The sequence below is a fragment of the Sorex fumeus genome, unplaced genomic scaffold (assembly GCF_029834395.1).
Source record: "Sorex fumeus unplaced genomic scaffold, SorFum_2.1 ptg000043l, whole genome shotgun sequence".
Lineage (NCBI taxonomy): Eukaryota > Metazoa > Chordata > Mammalia > Eulipotyphla > Soricidae > Sorex > Sorex fumeus.
Window position 1 is genome coordinate 7903485 of NW_026606100.1, and position 22659 is coordinate 7926143.

Consider the following 22659-nt stretch of genomic DNA (forward strand, 5'->3'; position numbering starts at 1 on the left):
GGCTTACAAACACTGAGTTTAGCCATGACCCAAACAATGAAAGTTCCAAGGACCGTCTGTACAAGGGGTAGAGGTTTAATATTGTATAATATTCTTTTCTGTGGGGGAGAAGAAATAAGTAAATGTTACTATGCAGTGACAGTAAGTGTTGGTAAAGGAACTGAAGCAAAATAAAGAGAATAAAAAAAGTAAATGGCAAGGAGTACTTTTGTATAAAATATGAGCAGGTCTTTGAACAACAGAGAATCAGAATAGTGAAAATGTGAGTCCTGAAAATTTCTAGAGGAATATCCAAGCAGAAGTAGCTGCAAGTAGAAAAACCCCAAGGAATTAAACAGTTTCATAAGGAGATGAATTTTTATTTTTTACTTTTTCTAAAATATAATGCATAACAGGGGAACTAAACAGTTTCATAAGGAGATCAGTTTTATTTCATTTTTTTTCCCTGGAAAACAATGCATAAGAGGGGAAATGACAGTAAAGGAGAGCAGAGAGAGGAAATAGGCCCAGTTATGGAGGGCCCTATTCATGGGCTATTATAAAGAAATTGAGCTTTAATTCACATGAGATGGAAACCACTGACGAAAATTGGATCTGACTTAGATCTGAGAAGGATTTTATGTTATTATGTTGAGTTAGACTGTAAGATGGAGACGAGATGACCAGATGGACTGATATTATAAAAATCCTGGCCAGAAATGAAGGTAACTTAAATTTTAGTAGTATGGTGATACAGTGAAGAGTGGTTGCAATAAAGTTATGTAAGAATCCCTACCTTTTTTTTTCTTCTCCAATTTTATTGAGCTACTGTGATCTACAGTAAAGTTAATTATAGTTCCATGCATACATAATTTCAATGGCACACCCACCAACAATGTCTGCTTCTCTCCACCAATGTCCCAAGACCCTTCCTATCCCCACACTCCCCACTAGCCCCCAGATAAACTCAGTTCTGTAGTTCAACTTTCCGGTTCTGTTGCCTTTGGCTATTTGTTTCTCCTTAAGATGCTTCTTCCTGTCTCATGAGCTGGAGGAGAAGGCAGCTGGAATAGAAAGGGGATCACTAAGTCAATGATGGTTGGAGGAATTATTCAGGATGGGAGATGTGTGCTGAAAGTAGATAAAGGACCAAATATGATAGCCTCTCAGTATCTGTATTGCAAACCATAATGCCCAAAAGTAGAGAGAGACTATGGGGATAATTGTCTGCCACAGAGGCAGGGGGAGTGTTGGGAAGGGGGGATGGTAATACTGGGAGCATTGGTGATGGAGAATGTGCACTGGTAGAGGAATGGGTGTTTGATCATTGTATGACTGAAACTCAAACATGAAAGCTTTGTAACTGTATCTCACGGTGATTATATATACATATATGTATATATACATATATGTATATATATAAAATAAATTCTCAGAAAATATGTAATTAAAAAATGCTTCTTTATAATATCCCAGTGTATGAGAGAGCTCATTCTGTATCTGTCCCTCTCCTGACTGACTTCTCTCACCATGTTATCCTCTAGTTCCATCGATGTAATGATAAATTACAGGATTTTACCTTTTAGCTGAACTTTCTGTTTTCTTTTTATTTTTGTTTCATTATGTTTTCTTTTTGTTTTGTTTTTGGACCACATCCAGTGGTGCTCAGGGCTTATTCTTGGCTCTATGCTCAGCAATTACTCCTTGTGGTTCCCTGGACCAAATGCGTATGTGGTGCTAAGGATGGAATTTAGATCAGCTGCATGCAAGGCAAGCAATTACCCACTGTACTGTCTCTCTGACTCTTAACACAATTTCTTTGTCCAGTCATCTGAACAATTCCTAGCTTTTGCACCAATTCTGTTCTCATTCTCAGATCAGTGAATGAGGTAGAAAAACCAAGTATTGGTGATGATGACAAGGATTTGAAAAAAGAGGAATTTATCAGTTATGCCAGCTGTTGTCTCTGGTTTCATGGAATAGCTGTTGGATTTAACAGTTTGAAGGTAGCAGGTAACATTGTTGGTAGTAGTTTCTATGGGGTTCTGGGGATGAAAAAATTCATTGGAAAATGCTCCAGAAAAAAAAAAAACTATTAGTTGAGAATGCATTGAAATAGTGAATTTAGACAATATTTCTCAGTATAGTTTCTCAATATTTATTATCACCTTTTTTAAGGATCTTTTAAAAATATTATTTTAAAAAATTATTTTTATGTAGTTATTTTTAGAGGCCTCTTCCAGTGATGCTCAGTCAGAGGTGTAGGCCTGGCATAGTTTTGTGTTCCAGCCTGATGGTGGGGTGCTTGGGGTATACTAGTTCCACGTTTTGGGATCAAGGCATGTGGTACAGGGGATCATACTCAGGACCTTGCATATATAGGCCTGTGCTCCACTACTAAAACTGCCTTCCCTGCCCTAGATATGTGTTTCTTAATCATTCTTTTTTCACCTCAGTGATATTTTTATTTTTTAGTTTTTTGGTATTTCATTAGGCAAGACTTGTTTATCTACATTTCCCATGAGAATGCAGTATTTTTCTTCTTTGAACAAAACTGGGAACTGTGGAAACCATCTTTGAAGAAATTATTTAATAAGCTTATTTAACTAAACTTGAGTAGGAAGGGAAGAACAGGTTTTTGCTTAAAAAAAAACCAACACTGTAATTGTTGTCAAATATGTTGGTGCAGTTCTGTAACATTTCCTTACTGAAAACATCAATATTTCAATATTATAGTCCCCAAACTTGGACTTTGAAGCCTTAAAATTCTGAGTCTCCTTTGGCTTGCTTCTCTCTTGAATATACCCAAGCCATGTTGATAGTTTGCTTCATGTCATCATCTCTGTTTTCATAAATTTTCTTCAGAACATTCCTCAGTTCTCACTAAGATCTAGCTCTGTGTCAAAAGAGGGTTTCTCATTCTCTTTGCATTCTTTATCAACCTGATTCAGGTGGTCCTACCATGTGTTTTTGGCTTCCTTTCCACATAAGATGAGAACTGTATCTGTCTTGACTTTTTTGGATCTACCTTCCACAGAGATGGGTTTTTAAGAAATTGATTATAATCATAGAATGATTCTTCCCATTTGGGTTCTTTACCAAAAGATCAAATGACTTCTTTGTGAAGTGCACTTATGCACTATTGGGGGACACCTGGTGCACTCCAGTTAAGGTGATATAGATGTTCACAAAGTTATCAGACTGATCCCATCCATAATTATTCATCTTCACCATGTAGCCCTTTGTCATGGGAGCCACCAGAGCCACTGTTGACAAGTTCTGTTTTATTCTATGACTCCTGCTGTGTGTAAACTCAAAAAGACCACAGTGGTCTGTCTCTCCCGCTGCCTGTGTTTGGTAGTCCCCAGGGAGGTTGATGGTGATGGGCAGGTGAAGGAAGGAAATGAGAGCCAGTCTGGTTGTTCTTAGTTGCAGTTTATTCCATTCCCGTCTCCATTCTCCTCTGACTCTCCTCCTGCTTCTTCCTCCCCCATGCCTCTTCATTCTCCTTCTCAATCCCCCTTCATTCTCCTTCTGGCTCTGGAATCTGTATCTGGATCTCTCTTTTTCCTTTTCCTTCTTGGAGTCTGGATCCCAATCCCCCAGCCCACTCTTACAGTCTAGTTATATCCCCCAGCATGAGGTGTTGGGGTGACAATTTCACGTAGGTGTGGTCACAGTCAATAGGGCTAAAGTTCTTTCCCTCAGGGAAAGCCACTTCTAGGACAGATACTCTCTCAGCAGGACGACCCACCCTAGAACAGAATCTCCTGGGTGTGTTTCTCCTCTCCTTGTCCAACAAACATATAATAAGCATACATAATATAAATCATTTTGTATGGACACAGTAAGAAATACTTTATACTTATAGAATTGCTCTCGTAGGGCCATCTCGATCTCAGACTACAGTCCTCAGGCCAGATAGTCTTTCCTATCCCTAGCAGGGTCCTTGTCTCGTCGTTACTTTTGGATCATGACAGCATTTGTCTATGATCAAACTCTTAACTTAGAGAGTTAAGAATTGTGGCACTCGACTGGTTCAGCCCTTTTGGAAAACAGTATTGACGATTCTCCAAAAATTAGAAATTGAGCTCCCATTTGACCCAGCAATACCACTCCTGGGAATATATCCCAGAGAGGCAAAAATGTATAGTCAAAGTGACATCTGTACTTGTTTGTTCATTGCAGCACTCTTTAAAATAGCCAGAATCTGAAAAAACCTGAGTGTCCAAGAACAGACGACTGGTTAAAGAAACTTTGGTACATCTACACAATGGAGTACTATGTAGCTGTTAGAAAAGATGAAGTCATGAAATTTACATACAAGTGGTACTACATGGAAAGCATCATGCTAAGCTAAGTCAGAAAGAGAGGGATAGATATAGAAAGATTGCATTCATCTAGGGAACATAAAGTAACAAAATAGGAGACTAACACCAAAGAATAGCCGAGATAAGTACCTGGAGGTTTACTCCATGGCTTGGAGGCCAGTCACACATGCTAGGGGAAAAGGCAGCCCTGATAGAGAAGGGAGCATCAAATAAAGGGTATTGGGAGGATCCTCCCAGGATGGGAGAAGCATGCTGAAAGTAGACTATAGACTGAACATGATTGCCACTCAGTGCCTTGTTTGCAAACCACAGCACCCAAAAGGAGAGAGAGAACAAAAGGGAATGCCCTGCCACAGAGGCAGGACAGGATAGAGGGGATGGGGTGGGGGTGGTGGGAGGGATACTGGGATCGTTGGTGGTGGAGGATGGGCACTGGTGGAGGGATGGGTACTTAATCATTGTATAATTGAAACCCAAGCACAAAAAAATTGTAAGTCTACAACTGTACCTCTTGGTTTGTCACTAATAAAAATTAAAAAAAAAAGAATTGTGGCACTTTGGCCTGTCCCATTTCGATGCCAGGGTAGCTCACCGCTTGCCCTGGGTCCATTCAGTCTATCATCAGGACCCTGCTTTTGGGGTGCTAGGAACTAAGGGCAACTTAGGCTTAAGTCGAGAAAGTAGATGCCTGGGAATGAATAATATTCAAAGCCAATTAAATCCTAAGTTACAAAGCATAATATTAACTGTCTTCCTGTATCTATACAAAAAGGACATTGCTTTAAAGTAAACTATTCATAAGACATAAGAAGACAAGAAAGACAATATTTCATTCATACATATGAAATCATAGATTTCTGAGGAATCTGACCTTACAAGTTAACAGAGTCTGATTGGGGGAAAAAGCTGATTAACTAGTTGGGGAAGAGAGCATAGAGAAGTGGTTACAGATAAACGAAGGAATGGGAGTGACTCGGGAGTACTGTGATGAGTATAACCTGATAAACCTAAGCTCCTTTTGGCAAGGGAGAAAGGACAAAGCAGTGCCATCCTACACTGCTGTATCTTGTTCTTGATTTCTTTTTCAGTCTTAGATTTCTCAGCTGTAAGGGCATCAGTACTTTTTTTTTTTAATGGTCTTTCTCATCCATACCTTCACCTTTTCTAGATCTTTCTGTAGCTTCTACAGCTCCACAGGGGCATGTGGGAAAGGCAGCTCCACAACTGGTGTGGGAGTGAGGCTGTCATCCGCAATGGAATTTTAATATCATAGATGCACTTTATTTTTACAATATATTGTATTTGCATATAAAAAAGATGATCTTTTGCAAGAGTCAATTTGTGTCCTTCTAAAATTTGAATCATTATCTCACTCCTCCAGAAATCAACCCATCATCAACAAAAGTCTCTTATTCTGAAAACAATTGACTTATTACTGCTCAAAAGAATTTCTTTCATGTTCAGGTCTGGGGCTTGCTTTTTGTAATCTAGCTTTTAAAATAATCACTTATGGTCTATCATGAAATGAGATGAATATCTTTAAATCTTGAATAAAAATGGGTAGCTTAAAATGATCAGATGTTTCTTTACAAAATATGTTTTAAAACTATTATGGACATTAGCTATTTCAGCTGATTCTTAGGTAGACTGTCTTTATCCCACTTTTTAAGATCTTAGAATTCAGCCAAGGTTAGCATTTATTTTTTTAAATTATTTTTGGTTCAGATTTGTTTAATTTTTTTAGTTGTGTTTTAAAAATAGGTATGCATATACCTTCAATGTATAGAGGTAACATTGGTTTACAAGAGTGTAAATGACTATATTTTTGGGGTATAATGCTTCTACACTACACCTACCACGAAAGTGCTAATAGTTTTCTTTACTACCCATAGGACCCTTCTCTTCTCCATCCCCCATCTCCTTTGGGAACCTCAGTACTCATGTCAGAATCTAAGAGTTTGCTTTTATTGGACATTTGTCATTATCTTAATTTGGGACTTTCTATACCACAGATTAGTGAGAAGATCTTTTATTTGTTGTTTTGGGAAGGGATGCTAGTATACTGAACAGTGATTGGGTAGGACCATGTGGTCAGTTGAACTTATTTTTCTTAGCATGGTGCCCTCTAATTCTATCCATGTTGTTGCAAAAAAGCAAGTTTGACCTTTTATTATAGATAACTAATATTTCATTGTGTATATATTACAACTTCTTTACATACATCAATCACTGGATGTGGTTATTTTCATATCTTGGCTAGTATAAATAATTTTGCATTATATTTGGGCTGGAGCGATAGCACAGCGGGTAGGGCGTTCGCCTTACAAGCGGCCAACATGGCCGACCCGAGTTCAATTCCTCCGCCCCTCTCGGAGAGCCTGACAAGCTACCGAGAGTATCCGATATGCCAGACACAGTAACAACAAAGTCTCCAATGGAGACGTTACTGGGCCCGCTCGAGCAAATCGACGATCAACGGGAGGGCCTTTGCCTTTACCTATTTGACAGTGGATTGATACCAGGACACATAATCACAAAACTCAACAACAGAGAAATAATCCCATTTAAAAATGGAAAGAAGACATTTGATCCAGCGATACCACTCCTGGGAATATATCCCAGAGAGGCAAAAAAGTATAGTTGAACTGACATCTGCAATTGTCTGTTCATTGCAGCACTCTTTACAGTAGCCAGAATCTGGAAAAAATCTGAGTGCCCGAGAATAGATGACTGGTTAAAGAAACTTTGGTACATTTACACAATGGAGTACTATGTAGCTATTAGAAAAGATGAAGTCACGAAATTTACATACAAGTGGTACTACATGGAAAGTATCATGTTAGGCAAAATGACTCAGAAAGAAAGGGATAGACATAGAAAGATTGCATTGATCTGGGGAACATAAAATAACAAAATAGGAGACTAACACCCAAGAATGGCCGAGATTAGTACCAGGAATTTTGCCCCATGGCTTGGAGGCCAACGCACATACTAGGGGAAAAGGGAGCTCAGATAAAGAGGGGGAACATCAAATAAAGGTGTTGGGAGGATCCTCCTAGGATGGGAGAAGCATGCTGAAAGTAGACTATAGACTAAACATGATTGTCACCCATTGCCTCTTTTGCAAACCACAACACCCAATAAGGTAGAGAGAACAAAAGGGAATGCCCTGCCACAGAGGCAGGGTGGGATGGGGGGAATGGGGGGTGGAAGGGATTCTGGGATCCGTGGTGGTGGGAAATGGGCTCTGGTGGAGGGATGGGTATTTGATCATTGTATAATTGAAACCCAAGCACAAAAATGTGTAAGTCTGCAACTGTACCTCATGATGTCTCACTATTAAAAATTTTTTTAGTAAAAAAAAACAAAGAAAACAATACAAATGAATAAATACTGTGATACTAATATAAAATCAGAAAAAAAATTAAAAATAAAAATGGGGAGAAGAGCTGAACAGATTTCTTCAAAGAAGAAGCAGAGTCAACAGGCATATGAAAAGATTTTTTATCATTATCAAGGAAATGCAAATAAATGACAATGAGCTATTTTACCTTAAATCAGTGAAAATATCATATATCTGTATATATATATATATATAAAACCAGAAATATAGATACTGGTCGAGATGTAGAGAGAAAGGAAACCTCGCTCACTGTAGAGGGGAATGGAAACTAGTTGAGTCTATGGAAGCTTCTCAAAAAGATTAAAAATAGAACTTTTGTATGATGCAGCAATTTATCTTCGGGGTACCTATCCCAAGAATATAGAAACACTCCATTGAAAAGTTATCTTTGCATACTTGTGTTCAACTTTCAAGAGTAATCTTTTACTTAGAATGAGATGGTTTGGACAATTCTTTTGAGGAGTTTTTCTGTGAAGAAGGTCAAATAATTGAGCTAAAAGCTAGAAAAGGAGCCTGGATCTTATTTGTATTGTTTTTATTTTTTAAGTTTGGGTATTATACAAGATATTTGTATGACAATGGAAATAATAAGACTGAAGTTGTTTATATGGATCAAGATTAGACAGTGAGAGGAATCATTGAATAGGAAGTAGAGGGAAAGTAGAGATTCTGACAGTTCTGCCCTCTAGCAGGAGTGAATATAGAGTACAGGTAGAGTGATAGAATAACACTGAGGTGAGAGTCCCCTTTAGTGGATTTATTTTCTCAGTGAAACAAAATCAAGATAATCAATTAGGATTGAAGAGGGTTTCAAGAGTGAGATAGAGGTATAGGATAGTTATCTGGGAGAGTAAATTGAGTTGACTGTAGTATGATAGTAAGCCTGTACCCTTGATGTTAGTAATAATTAGTTTCAAATGAACCATGTCAATATTTTCTCCCTTTAGTATTTGATCTCCAAGATCTTAAGTGTTTGAGTTAATGAATAAATGAATAAAGTGAGATGATACTGGGTTTATGTTACATACTAATCTAATTTTATTTTAAAGTTACTACTTACATGTTTTAACTGGAATATTTTTATACTAGATTTTGTTAAAATGAATGACTTTGGATCTCAAGCAATGCCAGAGTGGCCTGGGGGCAATCAAGTACTCCATTGCCAGGCTGACCATGAACTTTCAGACCTGCACAGTTGATCTGAATGTTTCAGGAGTTGCTTTGCCATCCCCCTCCACCCTCCACTACTCCCCAACCTCAGCACCTCTTAAGGAGACCCCTATTTTATTTTCCTGAATACATTATTTTAAAAAGCAAAAGTAAGGAAACCTGAGGCTGGAGAGGTAGTACAGCAGGTAAAGTACTTGCCTTTCATGCTTCAAACCTGGGATCAATACCTGGCACCACATATGATCCCTTGAGCCCACCAGAAGTTAACCCTAAGCCCAGAGCACAGCCAGGTGTGACCCCTAAACAAACAACAAACGTAATGAACAAATAAATAAAAATGAGGAAATTAGAAGTAGTAGTTTCTTTGTGGAGTGATAGCACAGCAGGTAGGGCGTTTGCCTTGCACGCGGTCGACCCCGGTTCGATTCCTCCATCCCTCTCGAGAGCCTGACAAGCTACCTAGAATATCCCGTCCTCACGGCAGAGACTGGTAAGCTCCCTGTGTCATATTCAATATGCCAAAAACAGTAACAAGGAGTCTCGCAATGGAGACGTTACTGGTGCCCGCTTGAGCAAATTGCTGAACAACCGCACGACAATGCTACAGTGCTGTTACAGTTTCTTTGTGACTGTTGTCAAGTCTCCAAAAAGTTCTGAAATCCTGAGTATTGCTTAATCATTTATTCATATATTTATTTCCCCCAAATTTTCTCAGCATCTATTATTAGTAATAGGAAGGAGAAAATTATATCACCATGATTCTATCTTTTATTAAGTGTCAAGAACCTGGATATAAACTGCTTTTTGGAGAGGTGTTTCTTCTTTTCTTTGGAGTTCATTTAAAACGTACTCTAATATATTTAGGAAACATGGTTTCTGTGTCTACAGTCCAAAGATAGGACTAATACTGATAAGAATACTGTGAAATTTGTAAAATAACCTCATTACATTCAATACATCATAAATAAACTCTTTCCCATAGTATCTTTTAATAGGAGCCAGCATGCTCAGAAAGATTGCTTCCTCATGACTAAAATTGTATGGTTTCATAGAATCATAATTACACATTTTCTTTTTTTGCTTTTTTGGGGGTTACACCCGGCAAAGCACAAGGGTTACTCCTGGCTCATGCACTCAGGAATTACTCCTGGCAGTGACCATGTAGGATGCTGGGAATCGAACCCGGGTCGGCTGCGTGCAAGGCAAATGCCCTACCCGCTAAGCTATTGCTTCAGCCCCCATAATTAGACATTTCTATTCTTAATAATTACTAACTTCCAGACTGATATTACCTCTTTTTTTTCTTAGAGCAGTTGGTGCTTGGCTTATGAAACATACTAGTATTGAATCCAGACTGCAGGCCCCACAGATGAACAGCATGTGGCAGTGTTGAAGTGCTGTTCTGAAAACCAATGCCACAGGCCTAAAACAATTTGGAATGCTTCTCTGCAACAACTACAAACGCATCCTAGAATTGTAGTTTTCTTTTATATTGCTATGTGTCATGCTTTGATTGTCAAATAGAATACAGAAAATGAATAGGCACTTTTCTGGCACCATTTTTAGTTTTTAATCAGCATGAATTTTGTTGCTTAAGAAAGACATAAAAACATTTAGTCACTGGATATGACTAAATTAGGAATGTTGTTACTGTGAGGAACTTGGGATTGGTCAAAATGTTATTTTCTCTGCAATTTCTGATAGCCCAGGGAACTGAGATTTCATACTTCCACCATACCCTCCAAAAGAGAAAGTTATCAAAAAAAAAAAAGAAAAAGAAGATCAAATTATCTAATTACTGAGGTTGTACTTGTATAAAATATAGTTGACATCTAACTTAATTGTGAATTAATTTTTCTGTGACTTTTAATTATAGGCATTATTTGAACAGAAGATATTCAGAATTTTAATTTCCTTTTTAACTCTCCTGGAGATTTTCTTTCACATAGTTTTTAAATGTAGAATAAAATTAAGGGTCTACTGTGTACAGATATATATATAGTGTGTGTGTGTGTATGTGTGTGTGTACGTTCATGCATGTGCTCACATCTTTATCATTGTCCTTCACATTTTAAGTTAATGTGATTTTCAGTGATCAAAATTTATAAAATAACAGAGTTGGAAAAACAATCTGCACGGTAATTGTTATTTGGCATCAAAGTAAAAATGTATATTTTTAAATTTTTGTTTTTTTGAGGGAGGTGCCAAGGATCAAACTTGGGTTAGTAGCATGCAAGACAGGAGCCCTACCTATCTATCCGACACCAATAAAGATATTTTTAATCTCTGACTGTTGTCCTTAGTGAGAATTGTCCCACTGTTCATCTGTCTTTTTTATTTGCTGTCATTATACTTTGCTCTGAGATAATGTGCTTCCTTGTTACCTGCATTGCCAATTAATTTGCAGTTATTATAATAGACATATAACTGTTGACATTCACTGTATTCCAGGAATTGTCCCAAATATGAGTTTATATAGTTCATTATCCCTAATCCCAGTTCTAATTGTGTAAATAGTAAGAAGATTGTACAGTGCATTTATTCTAAAGCTCTAAATCACTGTTGTCTATAATAACTAATATAATAACTAAACTTTAGTTCTGGACATTTCTTCTGTGTCTTACTAGTTTTGGCTTTACTGCTTGTTTGTTGGGTGATCATGACCATATTACTTCACCTCTCTGACTCCCTGATTTCTCTTCATTACTATTGAGGTAATAATTCCTATCTTATTAGGGTATTGTGGGAGATAAATTTGATAATTTATTAAAGCACCCTAGTCAATTGCTGAATGTTAGGAGTGGTCAATAAAAGGACTATTTTGCTGTTATATATGCTACATGTCTGACTGACTCAGATTAATAAGGTTTAGTTGTTTCAGTCCCATTATTTTGACAGTTACGTGACATGATTGGATATAGAACAAGAATAACTAGAAATGGGTTCAGATTATCAGCACTTATATATGATGTTTTATATATATGTTATTAATAATACTTAAAACAATTTAATATGCTTTATCCCCACATATAAAGACCAAGTAGATCAAAATTTCTTTCTAAAATATGAAATTTTATACTAGAAGTGCAAAAGTATTGACTACTTTTTTTTTCCGTCCACACTTTATTTCCAAAATTCTTTTTAATTCTAAAAGGTTTAAATATTTGTGGAAAAAGCTTTTAATTGACTGAAATCTCAGAACACTCAAAACTTTAAGAGTCTTATGTTTGATAATACTACTAACATATTAAGATACTAAGAATTTGAATTTTGTAATGTGGCTACTTATCCACAGGGAGACCAAAATTCCCCTTATAATTTTCCTGTCTTGCTATCTGAATAGGTTGAGTTTTGTGTCAACTGAAAATCAGGTTTTCCCTCCCTTCCTTCCCTCCCTCCCTCCCTCTCCCCTTCTCTTTCTCTCTCTCTCTCTCTCTCTTTCTTTCTTTCTTTCTTTCTAGCGGGATGGTGCTTTCCTTTTTCAGATTTTTGTAAATACTTTTAAATTTTGGATAGAAGTTTACCATTTTGAATATTTTACTCTTCACTTTTTTGGTCACACAAAGCAATGCTCAAATCATACTTCTTTTGGGGTCTGAGCTCAGAGGTCACTCCTTGATGCTCAGTGGACCGTATGTGATGCTGGGTTTTGAACATGGATCAGCCATCAGCATAGCAAAAACCTTACCTCCTATATGACCTCTCCAGATCCTCACTTTGAATTTTAATAAATATTATGTTTAGATATTTTGACTTGTTTAATTCTGAATGGTCAACTTTGATAATCTATATTTGCTTTTGCAGTGTAGTTCTCTGTCTTTATTTTATATTCTTGGTGTCTAGCCGCAGGACATTAAGTACAATAAGATGATACAATCAATGGGGGATGGAGTGATAGCACTGCGGGTAGGGCGTTTGCCTTGCACGCGGCCAACCTGGGTTCAATTCCCAGCATCCCATATGGTCCTCTGAGCACCGCCAGGGATAATTCCTGAGTGCAGAGCCAGGAGGAACCCCTGTGCATCGCCAGGTGTGACCCAAAAAGCAAAAAAAAAAAAAAAAAAAAAAAAAAAAGCAAAGCAAAGATGATACAATCAAGGAGACAGCAAATATGTGTGACTCACACTATTTGCTACTATTTTCTAGAATTCATATGGCAAGAGTTCAGACTACAGAAAGAGAAATTGGAAATTTGGGGTTTAATATTTTTCTGTAGATAAACTAAGCAAACTATCATGGCAGAGTAATTGCAATTCTATACAGGATTCTTAATATCAGCATCTAAATGGTTGTGTTGTACAAATGTCAATCTATCTGAACTCCATTTTCTCCTTTACAAAATGAGACTTTTGAAGTTTAGATCTTCCTAATCTAAGTTCCAATTTAAAATGATTCTGTTTGTAAAAGTCAGGTGTGTGTAACTGCTGTTTGAAATATGAATTATTTGAACATGAAAACAACAAAGCATTAAAACAATCTGGAAGAAGTTTAGGGATTTTATAAGTAGATGAAAGATGAATAAGGATGGTTCTAAATATGGATAGCATATGGAAGGAGGAATAGAATTTAAAGGCATAGTTATCTGTATCCCCTTCAGAGAGCCCGGCAAGCTACCGAGAGTATACCACCCACATGGCAAAGGCTGGCAAACTCCCCATGAACTTATTCAATATGCCAAAAACAGACACAACAAATCTTACAATGGAGACGTCACTGATGCCTGCTTGAGTAAATCAGTAAACAACTGGCGGACAGTGACAGTGCTACAGTATCTGTACGTGTTCTGAAGCAACTATGAGTTTAGTAGGTTGAATGCTAATTCTAGCAATAAATTTCTATGTCACTGTCACTGTCCTCCCGTTGTTCATCGATTTGCTCGAGTGGGCCCAGTAACGTCTCCATTGGAGACTTTGTTGTTACTGTCTTTGGCATATTGAATACATCACGGGTCGCTTGCCAGGCTCTGCTGTGCGGGCGAGATACTCTTGGTAGCTTGCCGGGCTCTCTGAGAGGGGTGGAGGAATCGAACTCGGGTCGGCCCTGTTGGCTGCGTGCAAGGCAAACGCCCTACCGGGCTGGAGCGATAGCACAGCGGTAGGGTGTTTGCCTTGCACGCAGCCAAATTTCTATACTAATTTAAAAATATGAAAAATATGATAGTTTATGGAGTATTTAAAAATCAAACCATTTTCTTTTATGCTCCTGAATTTCATTAACTTTATCATGACAAGACTTCACTACTATTCTAGCAATAAACATTTGCTGAATCTATAAGTCAATCAGTTAGATATAATATTGACTTTCCAGCTTGATTCCAGAGTGGTATTTCTTACCTCTTCAGAATCATTTCTCTCGTAAACTGCCTTTTAAGCCCCTAAAAAAATTCCTTCAAATGAGATTTTTTTTTAAAAAAATCATTTTTTGACTTTGTATTATATAAAAAATTAAAAATAATAAGTAAAATGAGGATTTTTCATAATTTTATATATGTTTACAAATTTTAAATCTTGCAATTTATGGAACAAAGTTTTAGGAGATGAGATATTTTAGTGCTATAATGATTGACAAATATATCTAGCTTTCCTTGTAACCCAATAGGCATGGGAGCATTCATCATGACTTTTTACTTCGAATATAATCATTACTATCTAACTGCTTCCCCTTGGAGGGGAGCGGGTTGAGCTTTCCTCCCCGCCCCGACCAGGGCTCTGGCAGACAAAGACCTCCAGGACCAGCCACCACCATGCTGAGACCACTCTCCACACACATGAAGGTACCAGCAGAGGAACAAAGGCATGCGGGTCCCGGGGCTGAGATCTCCAAGCCTGCTCGGATCAGGGCTGAGCATCCTCCACCCAAATCCTCCATCCTCCAGTAGGGAGGGGTCACACCCACCAACTGACCCCCAGTTCCCTGTAATGCATCAACAGCTAAGACCCAGCTCCCGGAAGCACACGGCCACAGTCTGGCAAACTCCCCGTGGCGTACCCAATATGCCAAATACCAGTAACAGTGATGGGTCTCATTCTCCTAAAGAGCCTTGAATATAATCTCAGGGCTAGGATGAAGGAGACGTTACTGGGGCCTGCTCGAGGCAATCGACGATTAACAGGATGATTTGTGATTTGTGATTTGTGATCTAACTGTTCAGTACTTGCAGTTTTATTTTTCTGAATTTGAAAGACCTGACCTGACTTTTTTGCTATAAATTAGAAAGTAATAGGAACAGTTTACTTAGATGTCTCAAAAATGGAAATAGAAGTACTGCCAAGAAGTTCTAGAAATTAGAATGCTGGGATAGAGTGTATTAATAAATATGCTTTGGCTCTTGGTTGATTAATAAATGTGTTTGATTTTCTCTATTCTAGGAGCTACATTTTCCACTTTAACAGTGGCATCTATTATATCTTGTTTGTGGTATTTAAAACTTTAAATGAAATGTGATTCATAAGGTAGTTGTGGAAGATTGAGACTGACATAATACTTAATGTATAGTAAGTATGTTGAACACTCATATTTTTGTTATATGTTTAAATATAGTCTCTTCCCCTAAAAGTAGCACTGTCCTCTCGTTGTTCATTGATTTGCTCGAGCGGGCCCAGTAACATCTCCATTGTGAGACTTGCCACTAAAAGTACAGTAAAGAAATGAGCATATATATCAGAATTTCTATGCCCATGTAATTTTTCAGGCCTCAGAACTCCCTATCCCACTAGTTATTCTTCAATATTTAAGAATAAGGAAACTTTGAGCTACGATAATGCACTTGAATAGATTTTGGGCTATGTTAAAATAAAGGTCTTTTTTCATTGTAATTAAGAAAGTGGACCTTGCTCTTCTGATTATATTCAATATTGCCGTCTCTAGATTCTCAGCTTGCTTAATAAAGAGTATGGTGGTGGTTTGGAAATCAGACTGAACTCTCAAATAATTTCTGATGAAACTGTGACATTTTGTCTAGATAACTCGAAGGATTCCAGAGCTTCAATGTCAGCAAATATTGCAGACCATTAGCTCCCACCCCTGTTTTTTTCTGATCAGCAGCCCTGAAAAAAACATACTTAGGTATGCCCAGTAATAGAAGATAAACACACAGTTATTTTGATAGTGTATGTGTTTGATGTGTTTAGTGTTTCATTATATATGGTAAGTAATTTATTTCTTAGAATATTAAGAGGTAGGTTCAATTATTATTCTCAATTTAAGTATGAGGAAATTGAGGCTTAAATAACTTACCAAGTTGACAAAATTAATGAGTCAGTTTTCCACTACTTTCAAGGTAGTGAAAACCTTTCAGGCTGAATCTAGAGGTCAGGATCTAGCCACTAAATCCTCCTCCTCCTCCTCCTCCTCCTCCTACTACTACTACTACTACTACTACTACTACTACTACTTTTCACTATGTATATTGCTTCTCATAGAAACCAATGGGCCATGAGTAAGACTGTCTACTATGTAGCACTGTAGCACGGTCCTCCCCTTGATTGATTTGCTCGAGCAGGCACCAGTAATGTCTCCATTATGAGACTTGTTGTTACTGTTTTTGGTATATTTTGAATATGCCACAGGGAGCTTGCCAGGCTCTGCCGTGCGGGCAGGATACTCTCAGTAGCTTGCAGGGCTCTCTGAGAGGGACAAAGGAATCGAACCCAGGTTGGCAGAGTGCACCGCAAATGCCCTACCCGCTGTGCTATTGCTCCAGTCTACTGTGTAGAACTAAAAAAGTAAGATGAACCATGTATTCTAGAACCACAGAAGTGCAAGATGAATGATTTTTCAAATTTATTTGCTATATAATATGGTAGGCTGAATAATAACCACCCAAAGATATTTATGCTGAATTATGGGAACTTAGAGTATGTTATTTAGCCTGGCAAAAGGGGTTTTACAGATACAGATACAGATACAGAGAAATGAAGATTATTCTGGATTGTCCAATAAACCCAATGTAATGCCAAAGTAAATGAAAGAAGCAAGAAAAAAAAATCAGAGCTAAAAAAGTAAATGGTGCCAAGAGAAAACTTCAAAAAATGTAGTATCTCTCTTTGAAATTATGAAAGAACTACAAACCAAGGAATGTAGGCAGCCTTCAGAAGCTGAAAGATGAAGAATGGATTCTCCTTTAGAGTCTCCAAAAAGGACACGGCCCTGTGGATACCATGATTTGATTTTAATCCCAGGAGACCTATTTGGACTCCTGATGCACATAACTGTAATATGATAACAAATTTTGTGTTATTTTAAGTTACTATGTTTGTGGAAATTTGTTAGAGCGTCAGTGGGAAACTAGTAAACCCAGTAATTATCCTTATTGGCTGTAACGATTTTAATGAAACTAATTCATTCTTATCAGAGAATGATAATCGTAGGGAAAATTATAACCATTTCTAACTAACTGCCCTATTTTGAGCTGTGAGAATTTGAAATTCTCTGAGAATTTGAAAATGGAGAAAAATGAACATTCTTCCAATTTTGCTAAGTCAAGTACTGATAATGTAATTAGTTATAAGGAACATTTTCTCTTGGAAATGAGTAGCAACTTCTTTGAACATAGTTTTGTTTTGGGTTTGAGATCACAGCTGGGGTTCTGGAGGGACCATGGAGTGCAGGCAGGGTATCTAATCCAAGCCTCCTGGATACAAATCATAGACTCTAGTCATTGAGCAATCTTTCTGACCCAGCACATAGATTTTTTTTATGAGATAATTCTCTTTATTCTGGAATGAACAGGATTTACCCCTTCAAGAAGATTATTTATAATTTCCCATAATTGGGAAATACCAGTATTGCTTTGAAGTTTCAAAATGATATTTTGAGCATTATTTATTTTAATCAAGATAAAAATATTGAAAATTAGTCTCATGTAGTATGTTAATGAGCGAGAATGAGCCTATTAGTAAGTTTTGTAAAACACAACTGTTTGAAGAAAAATGCATTTTCCAATGTCAGAATGTTTCAGACAGTGTCCTGCTGCTAACATGCACATGCCAGGATAGGCAAGTGGATTCCTTTTCATATTTGCTTCCACTTTGAGCTCCACTTCCACCTGGACTTGTAGCATGTTCTTTGGTTTAGTCCTATGATAAGTCATTGTGAAAAGAGGAAAACAATTTAAAAAGAAATGGGAAAAGGAAGTCTTGAACTAAGGACATGACATCTCTGAAAATGATCCCAGGGGTTGATAATTCTCTTTATGACCATTGCTATATAAAAATGAAATGAAGAAGCTCACTATCATTTCTTCTGAACTTTTTATTTCTAGTACTAGTGAAGGTAAGCACATACTATAATTTCTATTCAGTAGATGTTTACTGAATATCTCTTTTGGTGTCTTCTTTGGTGTCTTGGAAGCAAGAAAAAAAGGTGTCTGTAATAAGCAGAAATGGCTATCCTACTCAATTGTTCTTAGCAGAGTGGCAAATCAGGTAGGGCATTTGCCTTGCATGCACTTAACTTGTGTTCGATTCCCAGCATTCCATATGGTACCCTGAGCACTGCCTTGATTAATTCCTGAGTGCTGAACCAGGAGTAACTCCTGTGTACTGCTAAGTGTGGCCCATAAAGCAAAAAAAAAAAAAAAAAAAAGATTAGAATACTTTTTATTTCTGGTTTAAATGTAAAAATAACAATATGACAGTTTAAAATTTTGAATAATCAAATGTGAAATGCTAAAATTTTCATTTATAGTCACAAATGATTTCATAATAAGGTAGATATAAATAGTGAATATGAAGCTTTATTATTGAAATCTACCATAGAGTTAAAAATAATTATGATTCATATACTTTTATTTTAATTTCTATTTTGATATGAAAATAAATGCATGAATATTTTTCCTACTAAAATATGTTAAGTTTTGAATCTATTATATATTATTTTTAATTGCTTATTAATGATATAATTACTTCTCAAAATATGTATGTACCTTTTTTTCCCTCCTACCATCTCTAAGTTTAGGACACTTCATTTCATAATAATATGCACCAAATTTTAATTTAATTATTTCTTGGATTCATGAATAAGTGATTCCGGTTCTTGAAATCCTCATCTTAGCTAATTGTTATTTATTTCTGCTATTGATAAAGAAAACATGTTTTTGCTTAAAATTTGTAATTAAAGTACATACATGTGGATTAGTTTTTTTTAAAACAGCAAAGTCTCAAACTACGTTTTTAGTTAGAAAATATATTGATAAAGCATGCAGAATCCGAAGAAAAACGATGTCTTTTGACAAAATAAAATTACTGAGAACTAAATTGCCAGGTCTTTCCTGATCCACCTTTCTTTCTCTTTTATTGCTGTGATGTCAAGACAAGTGGGTGTAGGGAGTGTGGGGAGTGTGGTGGATGTCTTGAGTTGGAAAGCTGCTTGCACACTTGAAGGTGTTGCTAGGGTTCTAATGTGATAAGAATATACAATGCTGGGCTGGAGAGGTAGTAAAGGAGAAAAGCACTTGTTTTGTTCATGGCTAATCCTAGTTTAATCCTTGGAGCCACATATGTTCTCTGAGCAGTGCCAGGAGTGATTCTTAACCACAGAGCTAAGAAAGAATACGTCCTGACTGTGGCCATTGTGGCCCAAAAATAAAACAAAAAAATTAATGTGGGTCAGTTCTGGGAATGGAACTCACAGCCTTATATCTGCCAGGCTTTCCCACTAGCTACATCCCCAGCTCCTGTAAACTATCTTCTCTTTAACATCACTATCACTATCACTATCACTATCACTATCACTATCAGCTCGTAGTTCATTGATTGCTCAAGTGGGTACCAGTAACGTCTCCATTCATCCCTGTCATGTGCTAGTGTAGTCCAATGGCATTTTGGGGGCTCTTTCAGGGTCAAGGGAATGAGGACCATCATTGTTACTGTTTTTGGCATATCAAGTATGCCACGGGTAGCTTGCCAGGCTCTGCTGTGTGTGTGGAATACTCTCAGTAGCTTGCCGGGCTCTCCGAGAGGGATGGAGACTTTTGAGGCAGCCTCTAATCACCTTTACAGGTTTTCCCAGTCAGGTATATATGCGGGCAAGATACTCTCAGTAGCCTGTTGGGTTCTCTGAGAGTGAGAACTAGAGAATAAGAGGTTGCACGGCCTCAAATGCGGCCACGTGCTTCTGGGAGCTTGGTTTTATAGTCTCTGGATCCTGGCCATTGATGGGGTTTCATGGCTGTTGGTGGGTGTAACTATCTAGCTACTGGAATATGAGGGATCTGGGTGGAGGAGGCCCAGTCCTGAACCAAGCAGGCTTGGAAATCTCAGCCCCGGGTCCCACACACCTGGGTTCCTCTGCTGGTTCCTTCATGCGTGACGCTCATCTGAGTGTGTGGAGAGTGGTCTCAGCATGGCTGTGGCTGGGTCCCGGAGGTATTCAGCTGCCAGTGCTCTGCTCAGGGCAGAGAGGGAAACTCAACCTGCCCTCCAAGGGGCTCTGGTGAGGACAGCTAGGTGCGGGGGCAGGAGACTCTGTGTTGTTCTCTTCCGGGAGCTTGGTTTTAGTCTCTGGATCTCTGCCGTTGATGGGGTTACATGGTTTGGTGGGTGTAACTGTCTAAGTACTGGAAGACGAGGGATCTGGGTGGAGGAGGCCCAGTCCTGAACCGAGAAGGAGACTTGGAAATCTCAGGCCCGGGTCCTGCACACCTGGGTTCCTCTGCTGGTTCCTTCATGTGTGAGGCTCTCTGAGCATGTGGAGAGTGGTCTCAGCATGACTGTGGCTGGGTCCGGGAGATCTTCAGCTGCCGGGGCTCTGCTCGGGGTGGAGACGGAAAACATAACATAAGTGCAGGAAAATGCTGAATTGTACTAGTAAATTTATTTTGACTGCCTTGTTAATTTCTGTCTTTATTACTAAAGTCTTTCTCCAATCAATTCAGATTTTGGTCAGTGCTATAGGAAAATAAAGGTAAAATTTTTGGGATAAGATCCAGGTGACATCTTAGTGGTCTACAAGGTTAAAATATTGTGTTGTACTGTGTTCGAGAATCAGTAAGTTCAGGAGGACATATCTAAGAAGAAGGACTCTTTGGTTGTACAGTACTACAGCAAAAGTACCTTATCCATCTGCTGCTGATGTGGGGGTCCCCAAGAAACAGAGCTCCAGGATAGCATTCCCTAGAATATTACTGTCATTATTGAATGGTTTTCAGATGGATTTATACTAGGCTTCATGTTTCATCAGTTGGAATTTAATTTTTCACTTATGCTGTTCAACATAATTAGCATACCCAAAAGGGCTTTCAGATGTTTATTTAAAAAATCAAATTCAAAAACTGGAAAGATAGTTTAGTGAGTCGGGTGCTTGTCCTATTCTCTGCTTATCTGGGTTCAGTCTTCATCACCCTGTATGGTTCTCTGAGCCCCAGCAGGAGTGAACCCTAAGTTACAGATCCAGGAATAAGCCCTGAGCACTGCTGGATGTAACCCCCAAACAAAAATTTAAATTAAAAGAACACATCCTTTCCACCATGGAATCTCCCACATAAATCATGACTGAAGATTTAAAGTTGATGTTTATCTAAATATGGTGAAGGAATAAAAATTATTTCTAGAATGTAGAATGTCATTCAGGCACCTGTTGTCAGAGCATACATGCATCACATAATTGCTTATTTGTATACCACATAAGACTTTTTAAGTTCAAGTTATTATGGTTGAGAAGCAGCACTCTGGGGAAAAATATTGGAAGTCCAAAGTTTTAGTTTGATAGTTATGAAGACAAACCTTTCAAGGTTTTCTTTTTGTCTAGATTTTACCAGACTTTTATCCAGGCTTTTTTGAGGCGAGGAGGAATAAATGGGGCAAAGGCAGAGGAGTCAGGAAAGATGGACAAACTGTAGTACTTCACACTTAAAAACTGGAAGTAAGAAGTACTGAGGGAAAGGACATTTGAGTGGATTTGTCTCTTTCACAGTCAAGTGAAACAGACATATATATATATGGAGTCTGAATAAACATGCCCTTTCGCTGGGCATGTTTAAGTGAAGTAGGACAGATATAGAGACATCCTGTCTCTCTGAATCAAAGGGAGGAAGGAGAAGAAGTAACAGTTAATAGAGCTTAATACTAGTAGCAACCAGGTATTCATCATGGTATTCTATGCTTTTTGACTGAATTCTACCATCTTTTCTAATATTGTTCCCATTTGCACTCTGAGGCTAAAGTACAGCTAAGTTAAATAGCTTGTCCAAGGTCACAGAACTGGTAAATGTCTGAGACTGAGCCAGGAATCCCACCCAGGCTGTTTGAATATAGACCACACAACACTGCGGTTTTGTGGTCACATTGTTCCTTGAATTTTTTAGACTTTTTAGGTAATTTGAATGTAAGAGTTTCTCCTAAATCACATTGTTAATATGTCCCAAAAATTTATTCAGTTGGAAGCAAAACTCTAATGGTATCTCAATCAAAGCACACAATAATATCTTTTATTAGGAGATTCAAATATTTTTTGTTCATTCAGACGTCATATAATTGGTTAGCAACAAAAAACACATTTTAGGACCTGGTTCTCTTGCTGTTTTATTTTTAATCTTAATCAGCTTTTAATAGGGCCCATACCAAATGTGTTCAGAGACTGTAGTTGTGGGGGTCAGGCTCAGGGCATTGCACATCCTAGGCATCTGTTCTGTCATTTTAACTCCTAGGTCTCTGTTGTCACTTTAATGCTCTCATAGTCTTTGCTTTTGACATGCCTTGCATTTTATTGTAATTAATTTATAAATATTTTATATGGTACATCAAGTATTTTATGGGAATTTAATTCCCTTAAATTAAT

At 37.8% G+C, this 22659-nt stretch overlaps 1 protein-coding gene and 1 pseudogene across 4 annotated transcripts in view; one reads left to right on the forward strand and one right to left on the reverse strand.

The window, feature by feature from the left end:
- RNLS (renalase, FAD dependent amine oxidase) overlaps positions 1-22659 on the forward strand; it is a 432063-nt gene that overhangs the window by 19582 nt on the left and 389822 nt on the right. The window lies entirely within an intron of this gene.
- On the reverse strand, positions 2740-6252 carry LOC130029867 (calcyclin-binding protein-like; annotated as a pseudogene).